The 15,054-nt window shown below is 38.6% G+C and overlaps 1 protein-coding gene across 2 annotated transcripts in view; it reads right to left on the bottom strand.

The window, feature by feature from the left end:
- PRKCA (protein kinase C alpha) overlaps positions 1-15,054 on the bottom strand; it is a 347,315-nt gene that overhangs the window by 216,944 nt on the left and 115,317 nt on the right. The window lies entirely within an intron of this gene.

The raw sequence follows: 15,054 nt of genomic DNA, 5'->3' as shown, positions 1-15,054 counted from the left end.
TCTCTCTCCCCTCCCTCCCCCCCCCCCCCCCCGGCTTTTAATTATGGTAAGAGGAAGATGAATACCAAATTTGGTGTTTCCAACTCTTACCGTTTAGAAAGAGCGCTTGAAGAAACAGATAAACTCGCTCACTCATAAAAAGTTCTCTCAAATATATGGTAGATGTCGGCAAATGACGTGTTCAATGTAGGTACATGAGCATTCATTCGGTATCTCAATGGTGGGCTTCCCCTTTTCCATCCAGGTCCCCAAGTCAACCCACTGCTGGGCCTTAGCAGCACCACCCCTTGAACAAATACTAAGGTGCATTATAAGAAAGGGCAATTGACTCTCAGTCACAGAAGCACTGAACCCTCCACCTAATCCCCCCGAGTTCCACTTCTTTCTAAGTCCTTTACCAAACCATTTATCTGGTCATCTTCCCTATGGAGTACCTGTATTGGACTTCCACCTATAATTAGCTGAGACATCACAGCCTAATTCCTTTCCCTACTTGCCATAATAAACCTCTCCCACACACTTCACCCAGACCAATCTGGTTGTAAACAGAAATATCCTTCCCAGCCCTGCTAGAAAGGAGCAACTAGTATGATGCCCACAGCAAGTCCTGACCAAATCTAGCTTTTTGTCACTTCACGAAAAAGGAAGGTGGGTGCCTGACTCGGGAAAAGGGCTTCTTCTAGATGGGTCTGACCTTTTTTGACTTGGATTAGATTCCTGAGATGAGTCAGCGCCACCACAGTGACCAACTTCCCCTTTTGCAGAGGCTTCATTTTATGCAGTCGCTGTCCATGAACTGAAGTGGTTTTAAAACTCAAGTGAACAATTCTGCACACATGAAGAGAGTTTTGCAACAGAATGTCCTCAAACCATAAGAAGCCAATGAATGAAGTATGGGGAGAATTAACCTATAGTTACAACATGGATGGCTACAATGCTCTTTGAGGTATATATATGAATAGCCTGAACATTTCTTTTTAGGAAAATTAAAACTAGAATTAGTTTTCCCTCCCTTATCGAATTCCTTGTCACACAACAGAGATCATATACCCTCCACAAACGCGGATACAAAAAAAAAGTCAACTTCAGAGAGTTTACTCACTCTCAGAAACAGTTATTTGGAGTTAATTATTAGTTTTACACGTGCTATTGTAATGTTCAAAATAAAACGAATAAGTTTATTAAATTGTGGTACATAAACATTGCAAGCAAGAATGACTAGGATAAATACTTTTTTTATAGATAGTGCTTGATGCAGATCTGTAAAATGGTTTGAGTTATGAATGTGAAGTATCTGTTTTTTTACAAGGTATCCCATCATCATGGTATCTGAATGCTTTCAACAACAAAACATTTCCTTTTTACATTCTGCTACATTCTCTACACTAGGAATCTATCACTTTCTCGATTTTAAGTTCCAAAAAGGAAAAATCATTCCTATATTGCAGCATGGTAGCCTTAATATAAAGCATATTACTTTCAAGCACGTTCTTGCAATGTGCAAGCAGATCAAAGTGAATTACTTAGCCTTATAATAAATTATTAGTGAAGTACATATGGCACTCAAGAGACATTTCCTGCATGTTTTATTTCTTTATCTTACAAGACTTAGAAGAAGTCTTACAAGAATGTCTTCCTACATTTTTACTGGTTTGCACTTTACTCCCCAGTCTCCCCAAATTCTGTGGAAATACAAACGTTATTCCCCCAAAATTTCATGACAGCTCATTTTCTGAGAAGTTTCTAAATGATCACTTTCCCTTCTCCAATATCTAAAATGGAGGTAAGGAACCGTTTTTGGTTTGGGCACCACTCTCCCCAGAAAAAAAAAATCAGTTGGGGGCCGCAAACAAGTGAAAAAGCAAAAAAATAAATAAAAATAAAAAGCAACCCCCCTGCCCCGCCCGCTCCAGAACAAAAACCACCCCTTGCTGATGTGGCCCCTGACTGTAGAGAAAGACAATCCCCACATTTCCCTCACAGACCAGAGCTTGGGGGGGGGGGGAGGGAGGGGAGAGGAGCAGCCTAATAGATTGTTTTTGCTCTACCCCTGCGGTAGGACAGTGGTGGAGCTGGAGAGCCAGGGTGGGCTCCCCAATGCTGGGGGGGAGGGGTGTCCTGAGCCTCGGGGGCTGGATCTTGTTTTTACTTAATTTCAGTTTGTCATTCATGACTGCACAAATGTATCCTAATGCCTTAATTGCCTTATTTACAATCCTACTCTGACTTTATAAGCTTTCTGTAAGCACACCTGAGTCTTCGCCAAGCTGTTTTTTTTCACGTAGCATCATTCTAGGCAGTAATTATTTCTGCTGTTCACATTTCCTACATACCATCCTTATAGAATTTGGGCAAGGTCTACAGCTGGTGCAAACTGGCATGGTCCACTAACTTCAACTGAGCTAAGCTGGTTTTATAGCAGCTGAAGTTCTGGCATTGAAAACTGTCTACTTGATAGGTTAGTTGCTAATCTGTCTAAACCCCAATGAATCCTGCAATTATGATTTGGATAGTTAGTTTCACTTATTGAAAGATCACTGCTTAGCAATTGCTATTAATATTAGTCACAGCTGAGGAATGTTTTAGGATCCAAAGGATATTTTTTACTTCAGACTTCCCTCTCTAATGAAGAGAATAGCTTGATATGGGCTTGCATGAGCAGTCATGTGGAAGGGCAGTCTCCTCACATCCTTCATTATAGTTAAAAAAAAAGAAAGATTTTTTGCAAGCTTTGACATCTGACTTTTATAGCAGTTGCCACCTACCTTTGGAAATGCTGCAAAAACATCTGTAACAAAAAGTTTGTGCAATCTTTAACTAATTGCTTCTCAGGAGCCAAAACATCACTGGAAGGGAACGGATTTGGGTACGGAATGCTTTCCTGTGAATCTGAAAGCCTTCCCCAACTAGATTTGTTGTGTGATGATTTTATAACATTTTCCCAGACGAAATTTCTGGTATTTTCTTTATCCTCCTTCCTAAGATCTTTATCATGTTCAGGATATGTGCACCTATCTATTTCGGGATTTGTATGTATTAATTATTATTCTTAAATCTTTTGAATGTTAAATAATGCTTTTTGAGCAACAATGCTAAAATAGCTTTGAAGAAGGTGGTAAGATGGTTCAATTTACATACCAAGCCATCCTGAAGATGTAAGTTATAACGTGTCCCTTCTGAGGACGCCCAAGACAATCAAGGAGACTCCATGATGAGGTGCAACAAAGCATGTCCCATACAGCTTCAAGATGCATTATATGGGGGAGCTCTAATCTGACACCTTTTCAAGATCTCTAGGAGGGAAGCCTAACAATCTCTCAAAAGCAAATCAATATACTCACTGTATCACCAACTAATAGCTTGTACACTTAGAGTACAAACAGCATGTCAGGAATAATAAACTAGTCTATGAAACACCACTCATTTTGGCATTTTTAATAAAAATTAAAACAAACAGCTTCTTCTCAGTATATAGCAGACTAAATAATTACAAAATACCATGAGAAATGCTCTTGCCAAGGTCCTTTGTAAAACAACTTTTGAGCCCACATATCTTAATGTTCAAGATGCACACCCCTACATATTATCATTATATTTGCTAAGTCCAATACAGTTAATTTTTATGCTGTGTTTAAAAGTTCCATGTACAACAACTGATGTTACTATAAAGCAGTGTCTCCCAAAGTGTGGTCCATGGTCCAGTACCGGTCCTTAGAAAAAAAAATACCGGTCCTTAGAAAAATGATCGCGCACAATCCTATTAATTTGTGTGACGGGGTAGCAGCACCCCGCACTGTCGAGTGTGGCGGCGCAGCCCTCTTGGGAGAGAGCCCGCTGCCACGGCATCTCTGCCGGGCTTACTCCTGGGTGGCAGGGCTAGATTGGGTGGGCGCTAGGACGCAGGGAGAAGGCTGGGCGCACCAATGCAAAATGCCCAGTACCAGACGCAGCCAGTGGAGCAGGCGCCGGCCAATAAAGCAGCCGGGATTGGGGCCAGGAGGCGGCGCAGAACAACTGCTGGGCACTCCAACGCAGAACGCCCAGCGCCAGATGCAGCCGGGGTAGCTGGCGCCAGCCAATAAAGTGGCCAGGATTGGGGTCATGAGCGGGGAGGTGGAACAACCTGCTGGACAGGTAGGGCCACACAATTTATTTGCATATTCATCATGTGCTTAATGAATAAGCAAATAAATGTTACCGGTCCTCCAAAAGCTTGTGAATGGGTTTACTGGTCCCCAGTATCAAAAAGATTGGGAACCACTGCTATAAAGCACCTAAAATGGATAAACCAATTCCTCTTTTGTCCAAAGAGTAAACTTTGACACCACTATGCAAAAGGATCCTCCCACCACAGCTGATAGCCCCTTATAGGAAATCCTATTTTAGGGTCTTCAGGATTGCTTTAAAGAAAATTTGTAGTCTGCTAACTAATAAAGTGGCTTAATAGATCAATACATCTTACTTGACCAATTCTCAGGCAACAGCTCAAGCAGTTTATGGCTCACCGAGATAACCTACCACTGAAACTCCACAATAGGATGACTAAACTAATAGGAAACAACATGAAGCGGAATGATTCAGGATAATATGGAGGGAGAATCATCAGCCAAATTGGACTGAATCCAAACTGTCCACGTGTTCCACACAATTAAGAAGATCCATTAGGTACATTAGCTAATAATTGGTTTTTATGAAGCATTTGTGGTGTCATTCTAGTTCCTAGTGGACAGCCTTTACTTTACCATCAAAGAACTGCATTGCATTGACTGGATTCTCACCCTTTCATGTGATAAACTCTGCAGTACTGCTTATTGTGTGCAGGCAATATAAGAAGAATATCTTTCACCGCCTTGGCCCATTCGACCCTGCATCTAAAAAGACTTCAGTTTCAATGCTGTGAGGATCCAAAAACATTTATATATACATATATATATATATATATAAAATGGTAAGATATAGTCCTCATTCTTGGAGAGAAACATTCCAGTGTGAGACTAATTGGAGTTGTAAGTCTAGGAAAAAAGGGACAGAATGATGAGAAATTACTGCAGCTTCAAGGTAGATATGAGCACATATTTTTAGCCTCTTTTAGACTCTGAAAGATATAAGTACACAATCATTCTAATTCATCATTAAAACTCCACTCTTTAAAAACGAGCCACAAGAAAGGCAAAGATGTAATAATGTCAGCAAGTGACATGGAAGACAAATATTGAATTTTTGTTAATGATTTGGTATATTGTGTTATAAAATACCATAAAATAAGTTGCTATTTGACCTTTATTATACTTCAACAAAATACAAATTATACATCTGGCATGAGATTTGATAAATAAATTAGAGAGGATCTAGCACAGGATGGCATGAAATAGGACTACACATTTTAATACATTCTGAATAATGTCTGTGCTGACAAGAACTATAAACTGAATATTTGATTGTTTAATTATTACTGCCTGAGGAAGCCATTCCCATTTTTTCTAATCACAAATTCCCAAATATTTTATTACTCAGTGTTCCTTTATCTCTTCTCTTCCCCAGATGTTACCTAATTGTGTAAATTGCCTTCATTTGCCACTATTTTAATAAAGACTCCTGTGAATTTATATCACACGTTTCTTTGCACTTTAATACTTCAAATGTTATCAGAGTTCTATATCTTGCATCTTAATTAAACTGATATGACATGGGTAGCATTGATGGACTTCCACAACAGTTCGTTTGCTCTTGGATGGTGTAATCCACACACCTCCTGGGTGTGGTGCTCTGTCTCCCTCTACCTCACCGAGACCACTTAGAGCAGAGGTGGGCAAAATATGGCCTGTGGGTCACATCCAGCCTGCCGAAGCTTCAAATCTGACCTGCCAACGTCCAGTGGGACCTTGGGCAGGTTCCCAGCCTGCCATGCCCCACACACCGCTCACAGCAGCCAGCAGTGGGAGCCAGCCATGTGTCTGCACAGCGCTTGGCCAATGGAGCAGGGGCTCTGCACGCTGCCCCCACCTCCAGCACAATCCTCCCCAACAGGTACTGCCTGGGTCATTCTTGCAGGTGCAAGCCACTCACTAAGCCCCTCTCCCCTATGGCATGCTGTGTGAGTCTCACATGGCCCCAGCAGCCAGACACTAAGCGGTGTGCAGAACGTGACAGGCAGGCAGGGAGCCCCCTCCTACACCTCTCCCCCATGTCAGAATCTACTCCTGCATCCATACCCCCTGCCAGAACCTGTACTCACTCCTACACTCTAACCCCTGAGCCAAGTCACAACCCTCTCCTTTGCCCAAACTCACTCCCAGACCCCACACACCCCTCCTACGATCCTATCCCCCACCCCGAGCTCTTTTATGCACCCAACCCCACACCTCCTGAACAGAAAAATGAGGTTCTTGGCCACTTATCAAAATGTTGGAGTAGCCTCCACCTCATCAAAATTATTGCCCACCTCCTGACTCAGATGAATGAGTCTGCTACACCCTTAGCAAAGAGCCAGCTGGCTTTTAGTTCATGCAGCAGAGGTTCATGCACTAAGCTTCAGAGGTCCCAGATATGACTCCCACTCGCCAACAACCAGCATATGTTGGCATTATAGCTACACCAAGCATTTAAACAATCCCTTAAACTGTTCATTAATATCTATCTTAATCTACAGCAATCCTACCCCCTTCCAGTATTAGACCTTGAGCATGAAAACTGTTCATGCTTCTGATCCTTCCCAGATGAAACCAAAACGTGACCACATTCCCATCTGCCAGCTGCTGCTGGAATATGCCTCTGGTCAATCCAAGAATCAGGAAATGCTCAGATCCCAATAATATAGCTAATAAGTATTGGCTACATCTTTACATTATTTGTCAAACGCTAATAGTGCAGGATAACTTAAAAACGTGACAACTTCCAGTCGTTTTACGGACACAGAAAACATACATAAGGCCGCCTCAATCTAAAAGCCCAGTACATGCTCATTTTCATCCTTTTGATTAGTCATGACATGTATCAGCAACACCTCTTTTAACTGGTTTTCAAGATACGAAACTTCTACATGTCAATTACTATAATGGGAAAGAAAGCGCTTCGGTTGTAGAACAAGAGCTATACATTAAAATACTCAGAACAGTGGGCTGGCTTTGAGGCCTACAGTATCAAAACAAGCTTACTGGTACTTGCTGCCTCCCGTCCAAAAATGAAACCTACTCAACCATTCTGTGCTCTGCTTTAATAAGCAGATAAGAAGTTAACGTTTAATCAGTTGGAAACATCTGCCAGTCCACCTTTCTCTCCTCATTTGTAATACACTGGTTACTGTGTATTTTTCACCTGTGCCATGTATAAAAATACAAATCTTATCAGTTGAACTCACAGGAAAAATTCCTTTAGGGATTCATGGTGGGACCTGTGATTTTTTTAAACCAAACTTCCAAAGATTTATTTTCCACAGGCTGATCTTGAAATCTTGCTTTACCACAGAATTATTACCATAACAACCGTTGCGTTCAATACTCAACTCTTACAATACTAAATTAAGTTTCCCTATTCACTACAATCCTAAGAAATCACTTAATTCTTAAGGGCCTTTTGACCACATTTGAAAAGAAGTGTGAAAGATTCTTATATGTCTATAATTCCTGCTTCTTTACACGCTCTGTTTCACAAAAATACTAATATATCATTTTATCTAAGATTTCAAATAATTTTTTATTGTCAGTAATCCCGATAACCATTAAGACAATTTAACACCTACATTCTTTAATATTCTACTATTCAATCTAATCAATTTAACAGTGAATTTAAAGTTTAGATGTTTTAATTGATCTCACATAACATTTCTATTGCGTCAACCACCTATACATAGTACGGTTTCTTATTGACTAATGACTAATTGAAGAGATTCGGTACTTTTTCAGTTTTCCATTTCAGTTAATATTATTTGCATACCACATTTTTCCATTTAATAGGTAGAAACTAAAAAAAAATTCCTTGTGTAGGATTATGCCTTCAAGCATGTATCAGAAGTTAAAAAAAGAGTCAACATCAGTGGTTTCTGGATATAAAATCTGAAGTTTAGCATTTGCCATTTCTCAATACTTGGACATTTATATGAAAAAGGTTTCAAATGCATCTTAACTCCTTTATTTCACCAAATAATTCAAAATGTCTGGGCAATTTTCTAGTGAAAAAGAATACCTAACAAGTTCCTATATGGAAAAGCAAAGCCTCAAATGCATGAGATTTCTAGAGTTATTTTTTAAAGAGAAGGATGAATAGCAACACTGACCTTCACCTGTTACACAATTAGAAAATGTGGTAGTGGTTCCACATTGATCATTTCAGCTATTAATAAGTCACACAAGACAGTCACACTGTGTGTCATTTGCTTTATAGTGAAGGCTATACTATTAGTACTACTGTAGAAAGAGCTGTCAAGGAAATTGGTTATTATACAGTATACCAACAAGTAAGCAAACAATAACTGATGACATATATGGTGTCCAGAGGTGGACAAATTCCTGCAGAGTTTTTGACACTAAATAATAATAATAATAATACAGGAAAATTGCTCAGGTATTTTGGAAGATTACCAACATGATTCCAACTTTTATAATTATATTTCCAGAACATGTTACCTCTTCCTCCAAACATCAACAAGAGTATTGTTAGCATATTTCTTCCAATAGGATTTGAAATACAAAGTGTGGGGTTTTGATAATATTTTGGGCATATTAAATTCTACAGAAGAGACCTTTAAAATAGCACATAGTAGCACGCTGGACTGGCAATACTGCAAAAATAACAATTGTCAATATGTTTTCAAAAACAAAGATACCTTCTGCTGAAATGTCATTTCACTATCTTGCATTTAAAAATTGAAAGAATTATTTTCAATACTGGTGCAATTTTAGTTTAACACATGGCCGCAATTCAATGGATTTCTAGAGTTCAGTTTCTGCCAGACAAAATGGTCCATTTTTATGGTTTTAGTTTTTGTATTCACTGACTCATGCATTTTAGTCATTTTATTTTAACCAACTGCTGCAGTATTTACTGCTTTGCGAACAGGGAATATCAGAACACTCAACAGTGAGTCTCCAACCCACAGGCGCCAATTCTGTGGGCACTTCAGAGCTTAAGCACCCCCCCCCCAAAAAAAAAGATAACAAGTGGTCAGCACCCACGAGCCACCAGAATATAGTGCACAGTGAAGCCTAAAGGCAGAAAGCACCTATCGAAAGTCAGTGCCCCATGTTCCAGCCCATCAGCTCCAAGGAGAAAGACAAAAATCTATTAGCCCAGACACTACATAGTTTTGACAAAATAGCTATGTTGGTTAGGAGTCTAGGAAAAAAATACACACCTAACTATGTTCCCTCTATTTTTTTCCATCCATGTGCAGAATAATTTTTATGTGCGCTGAAGCATGTGTGAATGAGCACCATCAGGGGAACAAAACCTAGCTGTGCGCTCTCTACTAATCAGCTGGGTGGCATATGAATCTCTCCTGAGTGGCCGCACAAGCACACAGCTTTACAGGGAACAATGTACCTAACCAACATATTTTGGCAAAAAAAAACCCCTCAAAACATATAGATGCACCTTACGCTGAAAAAACGTAGTTTTTAAATCAGTGTGGCTTATATCATTTGGGGAGGTCATTTAAACTATAATGGCAAAAGAAATCCTTTTGCTATATATGTTGCATTTCCAGTAGGGGGCTTTGCTGGCATAGCTATAAGGGTAAAGTTTTTGTAGTACAAAAGTATACACAAAGCAGAGCCTTTGTAAGCCGGCATCACTGCTGGTGGCTTAGCCCCTCTTGCTTTTTGAAGAGCTTCTTTGCTTTTCTCCTTTGACTTTGCAGGGGAAAGCAGGAGGACAGACCCTCTGTTGCAGAAGCTGGACCATTTCTGAAGGGAACAAATATCCAAGTTCTAAAATTTTACTTTGGAGAAGTCAGGCTTAAAATACGTAATAGAATTATGGACCCTAAACATTTGTGGGACAGTCCAGGAAGAAGAAACAAACACCACAAGAGAAAAGCCTTAAGTCATTTAGAGAATCCCCTTATGTTAGATACTGTATATATACAAAACAAAAAGATGAGTCATGCCTTAAACCACTTATAATTTAAGTATAAAACCATGTCAATATTACCAAGGGCCATCAATTTAAGTTACGGACTTTAAGCTATTTGAACAACATAGCTGAAGTGGGTTGCGCCCACAAAAGCTCATGATGCATTCTATATGTTTTGTTAGTCTTTAAGGTGCTACTAGACTATTTGTTGTTTTTTAAGTTTTTCCTGTTACAGGCTAACTTAGCTACCCCGTGATAGCTGAAATCGACATACTTAGGTCTGCTTACCACCGTGTCTTCAGAGCACTAAATTGACAGCTGATGCTCTCCGGTCTACTACACTTACTCTTCTTATTTATGTGGAGCTCTGGAGCCAACGGGAAAGCACTCGGTCAATTTATCACTATGGCAGACAAGATAAATCAAGCCCTCTCTCCTCCCCACCCTGCTGAATTGATCGCTGCCTGTCGATCCAGCCTGTAGTGAAGACATGCCCTTAGACAAGACACAATAGATGGATACAGAATGGCAATTACAAGGCGACAATGAATCAATACAGTCAGTGTGCAAGGGAATGGTATTCCAAACACCAGAATTTTAACACATTTCAAGTTTACTGTGGCCATCAAAGCAAGAGAGACTTCTGAGGAGGGATTTGAAGGAAGATAATGAGATAGTTATGAAGATTTTCCGTGTGCTCCTCCCAAACAAAGGACAGGATGAAAGAAAGCACAAAGTTGCTTGTTAAATGTGAGCCTTACAGGCTGTCATGATTGGCTGATTGCAGGCAGTAGTTGATATTTCAGTAGGAAATGAAAGATAATAGGCTGCGAGAGGCCCTGAAAGCAAAGAAAAGCAGCTTATGTTTAATGCTCTAGAGAAGATTTAACACTTTTTTCTCAAGGCAATCACATAAATTCTTCTCTGGATTCCTTGCATATCCTGTTTTTCATCATCGCTGGCAGCATCATACCAACTAATAACAAGATTATATTTGTGTCCTGAATCAACATCAAAGGCCACAGACACTGGGAGCAATTTCAAACAGTAATAAGATCCAATAACCACAACTTAGTCCTTTCCCAACAGTGCACGTCTGATTCCTGGATGTCAAATCTCCCTTATTGCAAAGACTCAGTATCTAAGGGTGTATAATATGTAATATAATGAACACAAAAAATAGTAAAGGTTATTTAAACACTACCATACATTATATTAATTATATTTGACTATGCTATCTGATAATCAACAAATATTTATGCCAAATTACTGACAAATTTTTAGGACAGAGGTTCTCAATTTTCAATCCTTCAGTTTTTCAGATCCTTTCAATTTGTCACACTTGAATAAAATTGGCAATGTGTACGTTAGTTAACTTTGTCTACTGCAACCTACAATCTCAGGAAGCTCATTACTTGCATCTGTTAAGTCTCAGAGGGGTAGCCAAGTTAGTCTATAACTTTAAAAACAACAAGTAGTCCCGTGGCACCTTAGAGACTAACACAAATATATATAGTATTGTGAGCTTTCGTGCACAAAACCCACTTCTTCAGAGCAGCAGCATGACTGGAAATAACAGGAACCCAAGGGTTAAAACAGGGATGTTAATATTAGATCAATCAACTAATTGAATAGTTGATGGAATTGCCATCGATTAGTCAATAAGGGTTCTTCCTCTCTGAAATGTAGCAAGAGCCTACCCAGTTGTTGCTATATTTCCAAGGTGGAAGTGCCACATGGCCTTCAGCCTTTGAAATGTACAAGAGCCCGAGCAGGGACTCTTGTGCATTTCACAGATTGAAACACCACATGGAGCCTGGGGCCTAGAGTGGGACGTAGGCTCAATTCCCACCACCAGCTTCATGTGTGATTTTAAGCAAGTCAATGAGACTGTGCCTTAAGTCCCCACTTATAAATTGAGATAATAGAATGTGTCTCTACTACATAGCAGGTTGTGTGGCACTGAGATACTACAGTGATGGAGGCCACATATGTTAGGGACCAAGAATGGTCATACTACTTCTGAGTCACAATTTGATATCTGCAAAATGGGTACAATTTTTCTATACACAGAGGGTTTTTTTCATATTTAATTTACACTTGAAGTAATTTGACATTCTCTAAAACAAAGTAAAATTAATTAAATTTCCTGCAGTATATTCGGAAAGCAAAAGCAGCAAATTGTATGTATTCAAATTTTACATTTAAAAGCTCTCATAAGGGAAAAAAAAGACTATGTAAAATCAATACTGACAAATTAGGGCTGGTCCTCCTGTCTTATCTCTGAAACCATGCCAACCAGGCAATCACTTTACATAGCCTGTAATACACAAATCTGATTCTGTGGAACCATTTCCCCTTTTGTCTAGTTCAAATAGACTGAAATTTTAGCGTGCGTGCATAGTTTTTTGGAGGGAAGTTGTTTGCTCTGTATATTTATCCAGAATTCTAAAGTGCAAGTAAGAGTCGTAGTAAACTAACAATTGTCTCAGCAATCTATTTGTATGGCATATTAATGACAGAGAAATAACTTTTGTGATGAGAAGGAAAGGAAACCAACTGAATAAAAGCTGTCATTTATTACCATCCAGACCATATCTTTTCTGAGAAAGGCTAATGCATATAATTTGGACATTCAGTTTCTCCTTACTGCAAAAGTTCTTGCAGATCCCATGTCATTCCTTTGCATCGGAAGAGGTGGATATAAACACTAATCTGGTTTTAAAATAACTATTATGTAAATTCAGCTTTTATATATGTTAAGCAAGTCAATGAGTCTGTGCCTAAGTTCCCCACTTATAAAATAGAGATAATAGTATGTGTCCCTACTACATAGCGGGTTGCGAGGCACTGAGATACTACAGTGATGGAGGCCACATATGTTAGAGACCAAGATATATATATATATATATATATATATATATATATGAGAGTGTATGAACATTACCATACATTAAAGCATTAAAATTAGTGTGTAAGAATAGTCGACTAACTGCATAAATTCTTAGTGATTAGTTGACTATTCTACAGTCCCCGGGTGCGGGGCTGGCAGCCAAAACCATCTGCCCCAATCCTGGGGAGCCCCATTACCTTGCAGCCTCCCTTGCTTCCCCCACCCCCCATGCTGATAGAGGCAGCAGCGCAGGGGGGAGGGGAATGCGAGTAGTCGAGAAGATTAATTGATAACACTAGGCTTATCATTAGTTGTCTACATAACTACTCATTCACATCCCTAATTAAAATAGCCTCCAAAAATATCCTCAATCAAGAGGCTGCAAAAAAGAGTGAAAAAATAAAATTGTGGGCTAAGGTAGCAAAGTATAAAGCTAGAGGTTAAAATAAGACACATTTTTTAATTAGAAGATGTGTAATGAGGCTCTATTGCCAAGTGACAATCCACTAAAAGCAGAGATTTTTTTCCTCTGCTTAATCTCAATTTATGCCTACTTTTGAAAGGATTAAGTGCTGAAAGGCTTGAGGATATAAACATATTAGGAAAAGCAGGTGATCGTTTGGTACATGAAAAGAGAGTGAGCACTAAGTATAATGGATGGCATAGCAGACAATATAAACCAGAGGCTGGGTAAAAAAAGGGATGAAAAGAGGTAAAAAGGTAAAAAAAATATATGCCCTCCTACCTGTAGTTTATTTATTTTTATATATATATATATATATATATATATATATATATATATATATATATATATATATATATATATATATATATATAAAACATTATATTAAAAGCACTAGCAAAGTCAGAACAAACTAAAATTTCATAAAACAAAACATTTATACTGCTCTATGTACGATACACTGAAATGTAAGTATAATATTTATATTCCATTTGATTGATTTTATAGGGTAATGAGAAAGTAAGCAGTTTTTCAGTAATAATGTGCTGGGTCACTTTTGTATTTTTATGTCAGATTTTGTAAGTAAGTTGTTTCTAACTGAGGTAACCTTATGTCCTGTATCCCATAATGGTTTACAACAAGGACTTCCCCTTCTCTCTTCCCCTACAAGAAGCACCCTCTGTTCACAAGCTCAGAAGGGTCAGTGTTTTTTTTTAACTGTACATAAGGCTTATAGTGGTTATTATAAAATGAGAACTGTTCAAGTATTAAAGCAGTCTCTGAAACATGTGATATGCAACCTTCAGGGCTTTTTCAATCGATTCATTAATTACATACTCAATTTTCTACACAGAGATTACTGTATCTATGCAAAATGCAAGCTGTACTTTCATCAGCCTATTAATATCTTTCCTTTGAGGTGCCCCATTTCATCTTATTAAAGTAATAATTCTCCTCAAGTCATCCATCAAAAATGGTGCTCATTTAGCTATTTCAAGAATATATAAATGGCATAAAAAGGATCCTGGATATAATGCATGGTAGCAGATATCTTGTGTAATTTTTTTAATTCACTGTAGTTTAGAATAATGTTACTCTTGGCTTTTGAAGCCACAGTAGAAAACATCATACACAATCATCTATTTGGAAGATGCAGTTTTTCAGTCAATACATCAGCGGAAAATGGAGGCAACACAGCTTTTTCAAATGTATCAATTAACATATGTGCAAACCATTAAACATTTATGATCAGCAGCAACTGATTCCTGACATATTACAGTAAATCTAACAATACCCCTAACCTGAAAATAAAATGACTTCGTAAAGTTGGTCTTTATCTTGCTACACTCCTAACGATAAAGGGAAAAAATTAAGAAAATTGGAAATACTAAATTACTTCAATGCCTCACCTTTGAGCATCAAAGATGGAGTTTATAATACTGGCACTTACATTATTACTGTGAAATGTTATTCGACTTTTCTTCTAGAGATCTAACTAAAATGGCAAACTAACTTACTATGTCAAGACCTAACCAGTTCTTTTATCTTTTAACATCTCACATTTATATAGGTCACTTACAAAGTAAGGGCAATATGCAGTAATGTTTGCATAGGCAAAATTGCCACCGAC

This window comes from Pelodiscus sinensis, chromosome 20 (assembly GCF_052426305.1).
Source record: "Pelodiscus sinensis isolate ZL-2025 chromosome 20, ASM5242630v1, whole genome shotgun sequence".
Lineage (NCBI taxonomy): Eukaryota > Metazoa > Chordata > Testudines > Trionychidae > Pelodiscus > Pelodiscus sinensis.
Note: the sequence above shows the minus strand (reverse complement) of the source record. Positions and strands in the feature narration are given on the sequence as shown.